Source organism: Triticum urartu, chromosome 6 (assembly GCF_003073215.2).
Source record: "Triticum urartu cultivar G1812 chromosome 6, Tu2.1, whole genome shotgun sequence".
NCBI lineage: Eukaryota > Viridiplantae > Streptophyta > Magnoliopsida > Poales > Poaceae > Triticum > Triticum urartu.
Window position 1 is genome coordinate 199051703 of NC_053027.1, and position 17687 is coordinate 199069389.

Genomic DNA, 17687 nt, shown 5'->3' on the forward strand with positions numbered 1-17687 from the left:
TACTTGCCTTGCTGACGATCTGCAAAACCTAGTGACTCGTAGTAGCATGCTTCGCACTCCGAGTGTTCTATCGCAAACAAACAATACCGTACATAATAAATCAAGCAAAGATGCATGGGTAAAACTCAAGTAAGAAGGTCCAACCAGAAAGTTCAACTAAAGAACTCCGGTTTGCAAAAAGAATCAAATCAAACGGAGCAATGAAACTCAAACTGCGAAAGAAACAAGATCCGATTACTAATTTGGACTAAAGTCAAATTTTACAGTACCAAAATCTTGTTCAAGTTGGTTAAACAGAAAGAGGGCTTCGAGACGAAGAACTAGGCGCTTGTTTCACCTGATTTGGATAAACGAGTGAAAAGATATACTAGATCGAAGATTAGGGCAGAAATCGCAATCGAAAATAATCGCGAAAACCCTGGAAAAAGAAAAACTTACGAATAGGCTCACGAACGAACGTTCACTGTCTGCGGCTAACAGATGAACGGCGTTCGTTAAAACGAACGTACAGACGGACGTCTGTTAAATAAATAAACCGATGGAAAACCGATCTAATAAATTAAACCGGAAACTAAAAAACCGGATCTAGATCTAGGGTTTACCGAAATAAACCGATGAAAAAACGACGGCGGCTAACTCCGGCAAATGGTGGGCGGCTCCGGCGGCTTGCGTGGCGGCGCGGTGAGGTGGCTTGCGGCGGGCAGCGGCGGCTGGCGGCGGCGCGCTAGGGCGGCGGTGGCGCTAGGGTTCGGGAGCCGCGGGCAGGCCGGCGGCTCGAGGTGGGCTGCGGGGGCGGCTCGGGCGCCTTATAAAGGGGGCCGGCCTAGGGAGTCCGGGCCGGTTATGGCCCGTAGGTCGGTTTGACATTTTTTAAAAGTCCTGACACGAAATACAACAATAACAACAACAACAACAACAACAACAACAACAACAACAAAGCCTTTAGTCCCAAACAAGTTGGGGTAGGCTAGTGGTGAAACCCATAAGATCTCGCAACCAACTCATGGCTCTGGCACATGGATAGCAAGCTTCCACGCACCCCTGTCCATAGCTAGCTCTTTGGTGATACTCCAATCCTTCAGGTCTCTCTTAATGGACTCCTCCCATGTCAAATTCGGTCTACCCCGCCCTCTCTTGACATTCTCTGCACGCTTTAGCCGTCCACTATGAATCGGAGCTTCTGGAGGCCTGCGCTGAATATGCCCAAACTATCTCAGATGATGTTGGACAAGCTTCTCTTCAATTGGTGCTACCCCAACTCTATCTCGTATATCATCATTCCGGACTCGATCCTTCCTCGTGTGGCCACACATCCATCTCAACATATGCATCTCCGCCACACCTAACTGGTGAACATGTCGCCTTTTAGTCGGCCAACACTCAGCGCCATACAACATTGCGGGTCGAACCGCCGTCCTGTAGAACTTGCCTTTTGCAGCACTCTCTTGTCACAGAGAATGCCAGAAGCTTGGCGCCACTTCATCCATCCGGCTTTGATTCGATGGTTCACATCTTCATCAATACCCCCATCCTCATGTAGCATTGACCCCAAATACCGAAAGGTGTCCTTCTGAGGTACCACCTGGCCATCAAGGCTAACCTCCTCCTCACACCTAGTTGTACTGAAACCGCACATCATGTACTCGGTTTTAGTTCTACTAAGCCTAAACCCTTTCGATTCCAAGGTATGTCTCCATAACTCTAACTTCCTATTTACCCCCGTCCGACTATCGTCAACTAGCACCACATCATCCGCAAAGAGCATACACCATGGGATATCTCCTTGTATATCCCTTGTGACCTCATCCATCACCAATGCAAAAAAGATAAGGGCTCAAAGCTGACCCCTGATGCAGTCCTATCTTAATCGGGAAGTCATCAGTGTCGACATCACTTGTTCGAACACTTGTCACAACATTATCGTACATGTCCTTGATGAGGGTAATGTACTTTGCTGGGATTTTGTGTTTCTCCAAGGCCCACCACATGACATTCCGCGGTATCTTATCATAGGCCTTCTCCAAGTCAATGAACACCATATGCAAGTCCTTCTTTTGCTCCCTATATCTCTCCATAAGTTGGCGTACCAAGAAAATGGCTTCCATGGTCGACCTCTCGGGCATGAAACCAAACTGATTTTTGGTCACGCTTGTCATTCTTCTTAAGCGGTGCTCAATGACTCTGTCCCGTAGCTTCATTGTATGGCTCATCAGCTTAATTCCACGGTAATTAGTACAACTCTGAACATCCCCCTTGTTCTTGAAGATTGGTACTAATATACTCCGTCTCCATTCTTCTGGAATCTTGTTTGCCCAAAAAATGAGGTTGAAAACCTTGGTTAGCCATACTACCGCTATGTCCCCGAGACCTTTCCACACCTCAATGGGGATACAAACAGGGCCCATCACCTTGCCTCCTTTCATCATTTTTAAAGCCTCCTTGACCTCAGACTCCTGGATTCGCCGCACAAAACGCATGCTGGTCTCATCAAAGGAGTCGTCCAGTTCAATGGTAGAACTCTCATTCTCCCCATTGAACAGCTTGTCGAAGTACTCCCGCCATCTATGCTTAATCTCCTCGTCCTTCACCAAGAGTTGGCCTGCTCCGTCCTTGATGCATTTGACTTGGCCAATATCCCTCGTCTTCCTCTCTCGGATCTTGGCCATCTTATAGATGTCCCTTTCACCTTCCTTCGTGCCTAACCATTGGTAGAGGTCCTCATATGCCCGACCCCATGCTTCACCAATAGCTCGCTTTGCGGCCTTCTTCGCCATCTTGTACTTCTCTATGTTGTATGCACTCCTATCCAGGTATAGGCATTTGAAGCAATCTTTTTTCTCTTTAATCACCTTCTGGACATCATCATTCGACCACCAGGTATCCTTATCTTGGCTTCTCCTTCCCCTGGACACTCCAAGCTCCTCTGAGGCCACCTTACGAATGCAAGTCGCCATCTTCGTCCACACATTGTTCGCATCTCCTCCTTCCTCCCAAGGGCCCTCCTTAATGACCCTCTCCTTGAACGCTAGAGCTACCTCCCCCTTGAGCTTCCACCACTTCGTTCTAGCGACTTTGGCATGCTTATCCTGCTGGACACGAATCCAAAAGCGGAAGTCAGCAACCACCAGCTTATGCTGGGGTACAACAGTCTCTCCAGGTATCACCTTACAGTCTAGGAACGCACGCCTATCTTCTCTTCTCGAGAGGATGAAATCAATCTGGCTAGAGTGTTGGCCACTACGAAAAGTCACCAGATGTGATTCTCTCTTTCTAAAGAGGGTGTTAGCTACAATCATGTTGTAGGCTAGAGCAAAGCTTAAGACATCTTCTCCTTCTTGATTCCTAATGCCATAGCCAAAGCCCCCGTGCGCGCCTTCAAAACCTATGTTAGATGTACCCACGTGGCCATTGAGGTCTTCTCCTATGAAGAGCTTCTCACCAATCGGTACACTCCTAACCATGTCTTCCAGGCCTTCCCATAACTCCCTCTTGGTGTTCTCATTGTGGCCTACTTGCGGGGCATACACGCTGATAACATTGAGAACCAAGTCCTCAACTACCAGCTTGACCAGGATAATCCGGTCCCCACGTCTCTTGACGTCTACCACTCCATACTTGAGGCTCTTGTTGATCAAGATGCCTACGCCATTTCTGTTTGCAGCCGTCCCTGTGTACCACAGCTTGAAGCCGGTATCCTCCACCTCCTTCGCCTTCTGTCCTCTCCATTTGGTTTCTTGGACGCAAAGGATATCAACACCTCTCCTCACCGCTGCATCAACTAGCTCCCGAAGCTTCCCTGTCAGAGACCCTACGTTCCAGCTACCTAAGAAAATCCTCCTAGGCTCGGCTAGCTTCCTTACCCTTCGCACTCATCGAGTCAAATGCGAAGACCCTTGCCCATTTTCCACTACATCCAGGCGCCGATGTAGCATGCCACTAAGGATGCGACAACCCGATCCTCGCTCACTTGCCACCGTATCCGGATCAAGATACAGCGCGCCACCTTGGGGGTGACGACACGGCCCTTGCCCATTTTCCACCACAACCGGGTTCCGATGTAGCGTGTCGCTGAGAGGGTTACGCCCCAACAAAAATCTTTTGGGTTTCATCTCCATAAGAGTGGCTGAGTTTTTACGTTGGCTCACCAAGCCTATCACAACCCTCCTCCTTTACCCGGGCTTGGGACCGGCTATGTTGAGACAACATAGGAAACAAACGAAAGAAATACTAAACGGACTCCAAAAATCCTGAAATAAATTTTCACGGTCCTCTAATAATATTGTGGACAAAGTGAACATTTATTTTGGACTCTAATGCAATTTTGAAAAACGAATATTTTTCCTAATTCAAATAAATCGCAATAAAATCCAAATAAAATCTAATATTTGATTTTAGTATTTTTCCTCCAATATTTCATTTATTTTGGAGAAGTCATATTATCTCCTCTCATATATTTTTAATATGAAATATTTTTGGAGAGAAAAATTATTAAAACCAAATGATCCTTGCCTCAATATTTGATAAAAAATTCAAATATGAAGACGGTGAAATCCCCAACTCTCTCCGTGGGTCCTTGAGTTGCTTAGAATTTCGAGGATCGCAACACGAAAATGCAATAAAATATGATATGCATGAATGACCTATGTATAACATTCCAAATTGAAAATTTGGGATGTTATAGTGCATTGCCCTTTCTCACCTTGAGAGTTGGTGCAAACTTCGCCGGTGCATCCAAACCCCGTGATATGATACGCTCTGTCACACATAAACCTCCTTATATCTTCCTCAAAACAACACCATACATGACATTTATGGCATTTCCATAGCCATTCTGAGATATATTTCCATGCAACTTTCCACCGTTCCATTTATCATGACACACATCATCATTGTCATATTGCCTTGCATGATCATGTAGTTGACATCGTATTTGTGGCAAAGCCACTGTTCATAATTTTTCATATATGTCACTCTTGATTCATTGCCCTTCCCGGTACACCGCCGGAGGCATTCATATAGAGTCACACTTTGTTCTAGTATCGAGTTGTAATCATTGAGTTGTAAATAAATAGAAGTGTGATGATCATCATTAATAGAGCAGTGTCCCCCAAAAAAGAGAAAGGCCAAATAAAAAAAGGAAGGCCAAAAAAAGGGGCAATGGTACTATCATTTTTTCCACACTTGTGCTTCAAAGTAGCACCATGATCTTTATGGTAGAGAGTCTCTTGTTTTGTCACTTTCATATACTAGTGGGAATTTTTTATTATAGAACTTGGCTTGTATATTCGAACAATGGGCTTCCTCAAATTCCCTAGGTCTTCGTGAGTAAGAAAATTGGATGCACACCCACTTAGTTTCTTTTGTTGAGCTTTCATAAATTTATAGCTCTGGTGCATCCGTTGCATGGCAATCCCTACTCCTTGCATTGACATCAATTGATGGGCATCTCCCTAGCCCATTGATTAGCCGCGTTGATGTGAGACTTTCACCTTTTTTGTCTTCTCCACATAACCCCCATCATCATATTCTATTCCACCCATAGTTCTATATCCATGGCTCATGCTCATGTATTGTGTGAAAGTTGAAAAAAAGTTTGAGATTACTAAAGTGTGAAACATTTGCTTGGCTTGTCATCGGGGTTGTGCATGATGAGAGAATTCTTGTGTGAGGAAAATGGAGCATGACCAAACTATATGATTTTGTATGGATGAACATTCTTTTGCCATGCTATTTTGAGAATACATAATTGCTTAGTTAGTATGCTTGAAGTATTATTATTTTTATGTCAATATTAGAATTTTTTCTTGAATCTTTCGGATCTGAATATTCATGCCACAATAAAGAGAATTACATTGAGAATTATGTTAGGTAGCATTCCACATCAAAACTTCTATTTTTATCATTTACCTACTCAAGGACGAGCATGAATTAAGCTTGGGGATGCTTGATATGTCTCCAACGTATCTATAATTTTTGATTGTTCCATGCTATTATATTATTTGTTTTGGATGTTAATGGGCTTTATTTCACACTTCTATATTATTTTTGGGACTAACCTATTAACCCAAGGCCCAGTGCAAATTGTTTTTTGCCTATTTCAGTGTTTTGCAGAAAAGGAATATCAAACGGAATGAAACCTTCGGGAACGTGAATTTTGGAACAAACATTATCTAGAGGACTTGGAGTGGACGTCAAGAAACGAATGAGGAGTCCACGAGGCAGGGGGCGCGCCTACCCCCCTGGGCACGCCCTCCCCCCTCGTGGGCCCCTCATGGCTCAGCCGACCTACTTCTTCCTCCTATATATACTCATATACCTTGAAAACATCAGGGAGCACTAGGAAACCCTATTTCCACCACCGCAACCTTCTGTACCCAAGAGATCCCATCTTGGGGCCTTTTCCGGAGCTCCGTCGGAGGGGGAAACGATCACGGTGGGCCTCTACATCAACTCCATGGCCCCTCCGATGATGTGTGAGTAGGTTACTTCAGACCTTCGGGTCCATAGTTATTAGCTAGATGGCTTCTTCTCTCTCTTTGAATCTCAATACAAAGTTCTCCTCGATCTTCTTGGAGATCTATTCGATGTAACTCTTTTTGCTGTGTGTTTGTCGAAATCCGATGAATTGTTGGTTTATGATCAAGTCTATCTATGAAGAATATTTGATTCTTCTAAGAAATCTTTTATGCATGATTGGTTATCTTTGCAAGTCTCTTTGAATTATCAGTTTGGTTTGGCCTACTAGATTGATCTTTCTTGCAATGAGAGAAGTGCTTAGCTTTGGGTTCAATCTTGCGATGCTCGATCCCAGTGACAGAAAGGGAAACAACACGTATTGTATTGTTGCCATCGAGGATAAAAGATGGGGTTTATATCATATTTCTTGAGTTTATCCCTCTACATCATGTCATCTTACCAAATGCGTTACTCTGTTCTTATGAACTTAATACTCTTGATGCATGCTGGATAGTGGTCGATGTGTGGAGTAATAGTAGTAGATGCAGGTAGGAGTCGGTCTATATACATGATCATGCCTAGATATTCTCATAATTAATCGCTTTTCTATCAATTGCTCGACAGTAATTTGTTCACCAACCGTAATACTTATGCTATCTTGAGAGAAGCCACTAGTGAAACCTATGGCCCCCGGGTCTATTTTCCATCATATAAAGTTTCCAATCTATTTTATTTTGCGATCTTTACTTTCAATCTATATCATAAAAATACCAAAAATACTTATCTTATTATTATTATCTCTATCAGATCTCACTCTCGTAAGTGACCGTGAAGGGCTTGACAACCTCTTTATCGTGTTGGTTGCGAGGTTCTTATTTGTTCGTGTAGGTACGAGGAACTTGCGTGTGGCCTCCTACTGGATTGATACCTTGGTTCTAAAATACTGAGGGAAATACTTACGCTACTTTGATGCATCACCCTTTCCTCTTCAAGTGAAAACCAACGCAGTGCTCAAGAGGTAGCATGCAGCAACAGCCGGATTAGAAGAAATAAAGGCTCTTTTAGCAAGCAACCCAATCCTAGCCGCGCCAAGTGTCAGCGAACCAATGTCATTATACATATCTGCAACACACCAGGTGGTGAGCGCAGTACTCGTCGTCGAACGAGAGGAGGACGGGCACAAATTCCCGCTCCAAAAGCCGGTATACTACGTATCCACTGTCCTAACTCCATGCAAATCCCGATACCCTCATTATCAAAATATAGCATACACGGTATTCGTGGCATCCCGGAAGCTACGACACTATTTTCAAGAGTGCTCGATCACGGTGGCTTCTGAAGTTCCACTGAACAACATAATAAACAATCGTGATGCCACGGGCTGGATTGCCAAGTGGTCCATTGAGCTCCTTCCATTTGATATGACATATAAGCCATGCCAGGCCATCAAATCCCAAGTACTGGCAGACTTCGTCGCCGAATGGACAGAAGCCGAACTCCCTAAAGAGTACAGCACATATTCCAAATGGGTCATGCACTTCGATGGTTCCAAAATGCAGGCGCGCTTAGGGGCGGGCGTTGTCTTAACATCCCCCACTGGAGATACAGTTCAGTACGTACTCCAAATATTATACACATACTCCAACAATGCAGCCGAATACGAGGCCTTATTGCATGGTCTTTGGATGGCTGTCTCCATGGGCATACAACGCCTGGAAGTGCGCGGGGACTCGAACCTCGCGATATCTCAAATAAATGGAGATTTCGATGCCAAGGATCCGAAGATGGCGGCCTACCATAACGCCGTTCTCAAAATGTTGGCTTGGTTTGAGGGGCTCGAGTTTCACCATGTGGCTCGAGAAAGTAATCAAGTGGTGGATGTCCTTGCTTGCATCAGCGCCAAGCGCGACCCGGTCCCACCTAACATCTTTTTGGAAAGGCTTTTCAAGCCATCCGTGGTGTGGCAAGGGGAGAGTGGCAACGTCAGTCTGGATCTGACCATAACCCAGACTCCGAACATACCGATATCATCGGAGGCTCAGCCACCGAAATAACACCGTCGGCCCATCTTATCATAGCAGTCATTGCCCCATGGACCAAACCCTTCTTGGCCTACCTCAATAGGAAAGAGCTCCCTAAGGATCAGAATGAGGCTCGCTGCATTGTTCGGTGTTCAAAAGCCTATAAGGTCCACGAAGGAGAACTCTACAAGAAAAGCGCTACCAGAGTACTTCAAAGATGTATCTCCAAGGAAGAGGGGCGGCAGCTCTTGGCTGAAATTCATGCTGGTCTCGGTGGTCACCATGCCACAGCTCGGTTCCTTGTAACCAAGGCCTTTCATACAAGTTTCTACTAGCTGACAGCCCAAGCAGATGCACAGGACCTTGTCCAACGTTGCGTCGGATGCCAGCTTTTCGCCAACCAAAGCCATATGCCACCCACTGCTCTACAAACAATCCCCATCACTTGGCCTTTCGCGGTCTGGGGGCTTGACATGGTTGGACCCCTTAAAGGAGGCATCCGTAAGAAAAAATATCTGCTAGTCATGGTAGATAAGTTCACTAAGTGGATAGAGGCCAAACCAGTTAAAACGGCCGAAGTTGGACCAGTGATAGACTTTATATCCGGTGTTGTGCACCGTTACTGTGTCCCACACAACATCGTCACCGACAATGGCTCTAATTTTACAGCCGATCAGGTGAAAGCCTGGTGTGCTAATCTAGGCATTAAGCTCGATTACGCCTCTGTCTATCATCCGCAAACAAACGGTCAAGTCGAACGAGCCAATGGTCTTATTATGAGCGGCATCAAACCCAGACTAGTGTGGTCTTTGAAAGAATCAGAAAAGCACTGGGTTGAGGAGCTCGACTCCGTACTCTGGGGGCTGCGGACCACGCCTAATCGCACTATCGGATATACACCTTTCTTCATGGTGTACGGCGCAGAGGTTGTGTTACCCTGCGACATTATTCATGACTCACCTTGAGTGTGCATGTACGAAGAGAGAGAGGCCGAGCTTGATTGGCAGGACAACTTAGATGTCCTAGAGGAGGAGCGTGACATTGCAAAAGCATGTTCCGCATTTTATCAACAGCAGGCCCACAAATATCAAAGCAGAGAAGTACGGGCCAAGACATACATTATTGGCGAACTCGTTCTACGCTTGCCAGAGTAGAAAAAGGACAAACTCAAGCCAAAGTGTGAGGGTCCCTTCATCATGATGAAGTTCTCACTGGAGGAGCGTACCGCCTACGTGATGCATCAGACAACCGCCTAGAACCGAACCCCTAGAATGCGGCCAGACTCCGAAGATTCTATGCCTAGCGCCGAACCCTTCGTTTGCTTCCTCCTCCTTATTGTTTACATTATTTTTTATCATCCCTTTTCGCCCTCTTTTATTAGCCTTAAAGCTTTCGTGCGGCTAAACCATACACCTATGACGTACACATTCTCAAATGTGTACGTCCATTATACATGGGGGCTTCTTGCACAAAAGCTTATTATTGTTATTTTTCGAGCATCAAGCTCATCACATACGCGTTTTCCTCATATGTACCTTTTCTTCGCCATTATATGCATCGATATGACTTAAGTTTTGGCCAAGCTGGGTTGCTTGGCTCCTGTGCTTATGCCCTACGTTCCCGTTAATTCGGCAAGGGCATAAAGGGAGCACCTCTACGATTGTTACTGTCGGGTCATCCGGATGTGTACCTCAGAATGGGTGAAGCCGAAAGCTAGCGTTCTTAAGGGAATATTCGGTCGGTGGACTAAAGATGTTTTACATTTCTTCCACTATGAACCCCCAGATGTTACCTATACTGCGATGTTTTCAATCACAGTTCAGACATGCATATTAACGCATGCACACCCAGGGAAAGGAACCCTTAAGGGAACTATTCTCTCTGGAAGATGTTTCTTACAATGACCCCTATGCCTGGTTTCCACGCATAGCCCGGTCTATTTTACCGCTCGAGTATTCGGAAATACTCCGCACCTTCGGGTCCAGAGGTCGAAGCGAAAAGGTCGGCCATGACAATCGTTTTACAATCCGGCTAGGAACAAATATATTAAGGAAAGTACATAGTCACTTGGACTCAAAAATTTCCTCCTGTATACCGTCCAACAGGCTGTCTAGCTTACTATCATGTTGGGAATATTTGGCATCTACTTCTACTTGGTCATATACCAAATTAACGGGAATTTCTTTCCCATCTGACCCTAGCGGTCCGACCCGGGCCATATGATTCGGATCAAGCTTGGTATACCGTGTTTTTACCATGGCCCAGGCCTCTCGCGCACCTTCCCGGTAGGCTAATATCTTCCATAATCGAATATGCTGTCGTGCCCCTTTGAACAGCTCCACGAGCTCTGCCATACCTCCTGGAGGAGAGGCGAATGGCCATAAAGCCTTGGCAACACTACACATTGCGTGCCGAACTCGCTCATGCATCTGGGACAACTCTTGTAGCAGGTCGCCCTGAGATCTGGACATTTCTTCCTTGGGACGGCCAGTCAGCATACCTGCAGACATAAATCTGCCAGTTCCGGCCCTTGCCGAATTACAGGGAGGCAAGTTTGAAAAGCATATTGAATATGCCGCCTTGTTGCCTCCTATTCTCCTTGACGGCGTCAGCTAGTTGGGCTCGAACATCTTTTAGTTCTTCGCCCAGTTGGGTATGGGAATCTTGCATCTTGTTCCTTTCAACCCTGACCCGCGTCAGCACACGTTCGCCTGCCGCATGTTTCCTTTTAGCCTCTTGTTCCCCAGCCTGGGCGTCCTTCAGTTTCTCTCTTAGTTGCTCTACTAATTCTGTCAGCAGAAACACAACAGTTTTAATATAACTGGTATATGATTATACTTCTTTCCGCTGGGGAGAAACATTACCAGGTGCTGCCTCCTTGGATTTTTCCAATTCGGTGGTACCCGTAGTTAGTTGAGTCTGACATTTTTCCAGCTCTTGAGACAACAGGCTATTCTTCTCCATAAGTGCCTGATTATACAATGATCCTTAAATCAGTTGTATCACCTGCTTTAAGTCTCGGGGGCTACTGGTTTATGATTATCAAATCTACACTTACTCACGTATCTTTTAGATGCCGGTCTCTGGCTCTAGCAAACCCATCCCGAGCAGCTCGGATGTACGCATCGGCCAAGCTGAAGGCATTGAATGCCTCCTTTGAAAAGCCGGGGTCATGGAGAGCGGCCCTCCGACGAAGATGATTCATGGCGCTCTCCACTTCAGAGTTCGTGACGGACATATCATCTGAATCCTCTGCGGAAGGACAGTTCGACACCACTCCTGTGTCAGCCCCCGTCCTTAGGGTAGGGTCTGGAACCTGACTAGTGGAGGAACGACTGGCAGGATCCCCGGATATAGTCCGGCGGACACTTTTCCTGATAGAATGCGGCGAATGGCATCACGATTTGATGTGGCGATCAGGAGATGTATTTTCAAAAAGAAAGCCATACCTCTTTGATGAAGGTTCCACCGTATTTCGTTTGCCTTTCTCTTCGAAGACGTGCTCGGCGTGGGCGCTGTTCTCCTCGGAGATGCTTCTGGTACACGTTGTGACGTCGAGCGCCTCCCCTTTGGAACACGAAATAGTGCGGTGGGTGAGGCATAATAAGGAACCTCTTTCGAAGAAGGTGTCTCTTAAGTTACTTACATGCGAAGCACGGAGGAGGCCGGGATAATCGGTGATGATAGGTACTTCTGTACCATCGTAGCTCGTCTGATAGAATACTCCATTCTCGAGCTCCACAAATATGTCCGGATCTTCTTTGAATCCGGGGTCAAGGTCCCGGTTGTGACCCTCCGGCTGGGGGGGCGGGGTTATGGATTCCCTCGGTAGCCTTCCGCCATTCTTGTTGCGAGTGGATAGTTTACTGTCCATCAAAACTGATTGAGGGAGAGGAGTAAAATGGTGGGATTGGAGCTCACCCAGCTAGGAGGATTATACATGGAAAATCCATCTTGACATTGGAGATGAGTGAACTCCTTCTCCCCTTTGTATAGTTCGGCCAATATTTTGGCCAAAGCGGCGGGGGTTTTCAGACCCTTCCGACCGCATCGTCAGGCGTCATCTTCCCCATTATAGTGCCACATGGGAAGCCCTCTGTATTAGAGTGGTTGGACCTCCCGCATTATGGAGATCGCCATTACCTCAATTATTGATAATCCGGACTGGGCGAGCGTCTTAATCGCGCCCATCAACTGACTGACTTCAGCGCTATCGTCCACCTCGAGGCTCCAAGGGTGCCAGTTGTGGTGTTTCTTCGATGGAGCACTTGAAAATTCGGGGAGACCCATTCGGACTAGGTCAGGAAGAGCGACATCATCAATATAGAACCATTCGGAAGGCCACTCTTCGGAAGCCTTCTTCGGTGTGCTGGACAGGTATCCGGTCCCGGCGATGCGCCATACCACAGCTCCTCCCACTTTGAATATTGATCCCCCTTGATTACGAGGGACGAGGCAGAACAATTTTCTCCATAATTCAAAATGGGCCTCACAGCCCAGGAATAGCTCGCATAGAGCAATGTAACCTGCGATGTGCAGGATGGAGGCGGGAGTGAAACTGTCCAGTTGGAGGCCATAATACTCCAGAAGTCCTCAGAGGAAGGAATGGATTGGAAATCCGACGCCTCTTAGCACGAAGGGAACGAAGCATACTCGTTCCCCCCTGGACGGATTGGGGAAATTATCCGCCTAAACCCCGCCATTGAAGGACATCAATCCTGCTCAGACGGGGAATAGATCCGCGGGAGGAAGAAAGCCCTGTTTTTGCAGCTTCGTCAGCTGACCATGAGATACAGAACATCTCTCCCAATCACCATTTTCCGAGCTGGGGGAACGAGAGGAAGAGCTAGGAGCGCTAGCCATGTTGGATTGTTTCCTCCTAGAGAGCTCTGAGAATTTTTTTTGCAGGGTGTGGAATGGATCTGAGATATGTTCTCTTTAAATAGGCAGCTCTCTTGTATGGTCAGGGTGGTATGTGCAAAAATACCCCGACCTATAGTATTCACTCGCCATGTGGAAGCTGAAGTCAGGAAGGCGTGGAAGCCTATGGGCACGACATTAAATGGAAAAGCCGAATACCGCTCTTTAAGTCAGGGACTTTGAAGTAATCAGAGGGGGAACCCGCCTTGCAATGCCGAAGACAATCTGCGTGTCGGACACCTCGTCATTGAAGTCTGGTTCGGGGGCTACTAAGGGAGTCCTGGACTAAGTGGTCCTCGGGTGGCCGGCCTGTTGGACATGGGCCGGACTATTGGGCCATGAAGATACAAGATAGAATACTTTCTCCCGTGTCCGGATAGGACTCTCCTTTGCGTAGATGGCAAGCTAGGTGGCCGGATGTACAATTTCCTTTCTATGTAACCGACTTTGTTCAACCCTAGTTCCCTCCGGTGTCTATATAAACTGGAGGGTTTAGTCCGTAGGGACAATCATAATCAGATAGTCTAGACTTCTAGGGTTTTGGCCATTAAGATCTCGTGGTAGATCAACTCTTGTAACCCCCATACTCATCAATATTAATCTAGCAGGACGTAGGGTTTTACCTCCATCGAGAGGGCCCGAACCTGGGTAAACATTGTGTTCCCTGTCTCCTGTTACCATCGACCTCAGGCGCATAGTTCGGGACCCCCTACCCGAGATCCGCCGGTTTGACACCGATACCAACCGATCCAAGTACCGAATGTACGGAACTCCGTGTTCAGCACTTGTTCAGCTTGATGATGTCCCTCGAGCTCTTGATCTAGTAGAGGGTCAAGGGAGAGTTCCAACAGCACGACGACATGGCGACAGTGATGATGAAGTAACCAGCGCAGGGCTTCGCCTAAGCACTACGACGATATGACCGAGGTGTTAAACTGTGGAGGGGGCACTGCACATGGCTAAGAGATTCTCTATTGTGCTTTGGGGTGACCCCCTACCCATGTATATTAAGGAGGGGGAGGAGGAGGGCCGGCCAAGGTGGGGCGCGCCATGGGAGGGAGTCCTACTTGGACTCCTAATCCAAGTAGGATTCAGCCCCCCCCCTTTTCCTTTCTTCCATCGGAGGGAATAGGAAGGAGAGGGAGAGGAAAAGGGAAAGAGGGGTTGCGCCCCCTCCCCTTGTCCAATTCGGATTGGGCAAGGGGGGCGCGCACCCCCTCCCATGCGGCCCTCCTCTCTCTCCACTAAGGCCCATTATTCCCCCCGGGGGTTCCGGTAACCCCTCGGTACTCCAGTAAAATATCCGAATCACTCGGAACCATTCCAATGTCCGAATATAACCTTCCAATATATGAATCTTTACTTCTCGACCATTTCAAGACTCCTCATCATGTACGTGATCTCATCTGGGCTCCAAACAAAATTCGGTCATCAAATCACATAACTCATAATACAAATCGTCATCGAACGTTAAGCGTGTGGACGCTACGGGTTCGAGAACTATGTAGACATGACCGAGACACATCTCCGGTCAATAACCAATAGCGTAACCTGGATGCTCATATTGGCTCCTACATATTCTATGAAGATCTTTATTGGTCAAACCGCATAACGACATACATCATTCCCTTTGTCATCGGTATGTTACTTGCCCGAGATTCAATCGTCGGTATCATCATACCTAGTTCAATCTCGTTACCGACAAGTATCTTTACTCATCCTGTAATGCATCATCCCACAACTAACTCATTAGTCACATTGCTTGCAAGGATTATCTTGATGTGCATTACCGAGGGGTCCCAGAGATACCTCTCCGATACTCGGAGTGACAAATCCTAATCTCGATCTATGCCAACCCAACAAACACCTCCGGAGACACCTGTAGAGCATCTTTATAATCACCCAATTATGTTGTGACATTTGATAGCACACAAAGTGTTCTTCCGGTATTCGGGAGTTGCATAATCTCATAGTGAAAGGAATATGTATAAGTCATGAAGAAAGCAATAGCAATAAAACTTAACGATTATAATGCTAAGCTAAAGGATGGGTCTTGTCCATCACATCATTCTCTAATGATGTGATCCCGTTCATCAAATGACAACACATGTCTATGGTCAGGAAACTTAACCATCTTTGATTAATGAGCTAGTCTAGTAGAGGCTTACTAGGGACACTGTGTTTTGTCTATGTATCCACACATGTGTCAAGTTTCCGGTTAATACAATTCTAGCATAAATAATAAACATTTGTCATGATATAAGGAAATATAAATGAGAACTTTATTATTGCCTCTAGGGCATATTTCCTTCAGGCATAACACTTGCAACAAGCACATGGTTGAGAAACATGTAAAAGAGGCAACTTAATAATAGGCTCAACCAAAATTATGTGTGTGAGTCACGGAAAAGCACTTGAGAAGACTAAAAATAAGGATGAGCATTAAGCATCAACATAGTCTTGAAAGAATGAGGTACAAGGTGCAAGACAAGTCCTTCCCACACACATTGAACATGCAAATGGTTTCACAAGCTCACTAATATGTGAATTAACAACAAAGCTTGTGACAACCCATGGTGAATATAGAGAATGATAGCGTATAGCTAAAGTCCTTCCCATACAAAGAAGGATGTATAGATGAAATATTTACAACAAGAAAGAACGAGATATCCAAACATAAGTCATAAATATACCCATAAGATCTTTGCTTGACGCATAGGACATGGCCTAATATTGTCTTATTGTATATGAATGAACTCCAAACGCACAAACATCAAAGACATCACAAATAGAAACAAGAGATCATTGTTGGGATGCTTTTAGAAAGGAAATTAGTATCACGAGAAGGAATGAATTTCATATCATGAAGCAACCTACACAAGGTTGAGTTCAAGAAAAGTACGCATGAAGTAGGTAATGGTACTTGTTAGCAAGTTATCATTGGAGTGATCTACTAGATAATGGTTCATTGATCATCCTAGCTTGGATCCAATAAGTACATGGTGACAACACCTTCCTTGTGAGTGTGCCGAGCATCCAATGCATCTCCAATTGTTACTAGAGCAACAACACAAATAAAATGGTACACAAACTCATTGGGACCAAAGAGTTAGCAAACCAACAATACATAGGATAAACTCCACATATATATGTGCAAATTCATATGAAATTGAATTTCATGCACATCTTAGTCAATTAGAGACTTGGTGCAGTTTCCACTTTAATTGGGTCAAAGAAAGAAAGGATGCCAAAAATGTACATCTAGTAAATATGCATGCTAAAGACTTCCAAGAGCCAAATCAAAACATGATTGATAAGATACCAATTGAGGAGTTACCAAGTGAAAATAAGATACGTAATGAATAAATCATCACTTGGAGGATACCAAATAAAAGATACATCAAGGAATGGGGGCACACTAAATAAAACATATCAAACTCCCAAAAGAGAGGAAGGTTACAAACAAACCAAACCCTCTACAAAGTTTCATGATGGCACAAAGTACCAAAAATAAACGGCTTTCTTCCACCAACACACACTTGATAAGGATCACAAGACGAGTGTTCTAAAGAAAATAGGATAGCTTCCCCAAGAGTTGTGCATTATAGAGAATTTGCATTTGAATATAAAATGCACAAGATAGGATCACCACTTTCATTATGTCTTAGAAAGATACTAGACAAGATCAAGAAATCAACAAGATCCACAAGTGGCACGAAAGGCAACGGGAGTTGACACACTCTTTGGCAAGAGATAAGGAAATAAAAACAAAAGCCAACGTAAAGATGATCAACAATTTCTACGACATAAATGATTACCAATTGTCAAGAGACAAGAAGTATTTGGAAATAATTCCCGATGGTAGATTGGAGACATATCCAACATCATCTTCACACAAAGCACATAAGCAAATTGCAACTTGTAGAGCTAACATGCCACCTAGAAACAAGATAATTTACAATATCAACTATAAGTGGCAATACCTGAAATGTACACATTTCTGAGGCTTGTAATATACACATAGCATATTACTCCCCATAACGTGATATGAAAGAAATCTTAACAAGAGGCAGATAAAAAGCAACAAGAGATAATTAATGGACCATTTAGAATTTGAATTTCCCATGAGAAGACATACCACATAGAGACTAGATAATCTTGTAATATCAATACTAGGTCATATTACTCATGTACACACATTTATAGGATCGTGAAGTGCACAAAGCACATCACTCCCCCAAAATGGGATGTTCCATTAATCTCTCACAAGAGCTACCTAAGATATAAACA